Raw genomic sequence first — 1,979 nt, 5'->3', positions numbered from 1 at the left:
GTGTATAGAAACAACACGTGTCAACATCCCTGCTCTGCATCAGGATTTTTCCTGGGTAAATCCCAGGTCACCTCTAGTGTGAAGGCATCCAGCCTGGGTTTTTAGAGCCGAGTTAGAAGAAAACTGTCTAATTGACTGTTCGGCCCTTGGCTGTTACATAACCTAGCTACGTTTACACTATTACTCAGTAGACTATGCATATGCTGTATACTTACAGGAAGTTCATGCACCAGAAGGGCAGATCTGAGGTATGTTAATACTGGCTGATAGCTGGATGTGGAAGGGGGAATGTGAGTGGGAGAACCTGTATAAGAATAAATACAAAATAATTACCTAGTAAGTAGCAAAGCTTTAAAGAAAAATGTATTTAAATAGGAAATAATACCACATATTTGACATTAACAAATAGCAAAGGTTGAATAATATACATGAAAGCGTCCCCTTTATATACACTCCAAATTCCAGGGCAAACCCGGGTTCAGTGTGAATGCATCTGACCCGAGAATTTCCCAAGTTTTTGGTGTAGTGTGAACAGGGCCGGAGTAAGGCCTGTGGGGGCCCCTGGGCAACAAATTTGTGGGGCCCCCACACACTGGCCTCACAACTGCAAAAAAAAAAACATCGGAGCAAGAGTACAGCATTTACCTGTCTCCTCTCCGCCCTCCTCGGCAGCTGAGCTGTTCCTCTATTTACTGCTGCGGCCGCCGAGGAGCTTCACTCACAGCAGTGTGAAGTCTTGCGAGATAATGTCAAATCTCGCGAGACTTCACACTGCAGTGAGTGAAGCTCCTCGGCGTCCGCAGCTGTAATGGAACGTCTCAGCTGCCGAGGAGGACGGAGAGGAGACAGATAAATGCTATACTCCTACTCCGATGTTTTTTTGCAGTTGTGAGCATACCCTCCAACATGACCCGCCCCATTAGGTACAAAATGCTCTGTTTCTGGACTTCCCTCTTAATTTATGATTGCCATCACCTGTGAAGAAACAGCTTTCTTATCATTTAACTAGTTCACCACAGGTGATGGAAATCATAAATTAAGAGGGAAGTCCAGAAACAGAGCATTTTGTACCTAGTGGGGCGGGTCATGTTGGAGGGTCTGTGTGAGGACAGTGCGTGGGGGCCCCATTTGTGTGGGGGCCCCAGGACGACTGCCCCTTCCGCCCCGCCAATAACCCAGCTCTGAGTGTAAATGGGGGACTCACACCGAGATCCGGGAAATTCCCAGGTACTGTAGATAGACATGGGTCGTACCTGTGTGTTTTCTGGGTGTTATGTCTGCAAGGTGTACTAATTAGTACCATTCATTTTGATTTAACTGTCTTTAAAACCTGGACTGTTAGTGTGCCTTGATGACTGGGTTTGGGAACCACTGGTCTTTATGTACACATGGGTGTTCAACTGTTCATGCAATCAACAATGTTTACAGACTGTAATGATTACAAATTATCTTTTTTTAACTAGGTTTTATGCACGTGTCATCATGCTACAAAAGAACATACGTTGAAATGTAGTGTGCAATTCCTCGGAGCTGCTGAGAATCTTTCCATTACACAACAAGCCATGTTTTGTGTGTGGCCGCTCGCTAGGCATTCTGCTTATACTTGTGTGACTGTACTGTAGGTAGAAAATGCAGCCGAGTCCTTTCTGGCAATGACATGAAACACTTTATAATGTGGAATGGAAAAAGGAACATGGAGGAGGGGATGAAATAAGTGTCTCATCAGTACCCAGCTCATGTTCACATGGCCAGGGCAGGCGTGTGCCCTGACTTGATTGTAATTGTCTGAATCTGTTCCTGCTGCTCAGGAGCCTGTGTTAATGTGTAATAAAACAGCCAGGGTGGGGGAGGTGTTAATCATCTGAGAATTGACACTGTTCAGGGGCCCCTTTAACTATACAAAGTTAGGTGCAGTAGACAAATGTATTTTTTTGCAATTTATTTCCAATTCTACTTGGGGCCACAAAGAAATTACCAGA

The sequence above is a fragment of the Pseudophryne corroboree genome, chromosome 12 (assembly GCF_028390025.1).
Source record: "Pseudophryne corroboree isolate aPseCor3 chromosome 12, aPseCor3.hap2, whole genome shotgun sequence".
Taxonomy (NCBI): domain Eukaryota; kingdom Metazoa; phylum Chordata; class Amphibia; order Anura; family Myobatrachidae; genus Pseudophryne; species Pseudophryne corroboree.
This window is presented reverse-complemented; position numbering follows the sequence as displayed.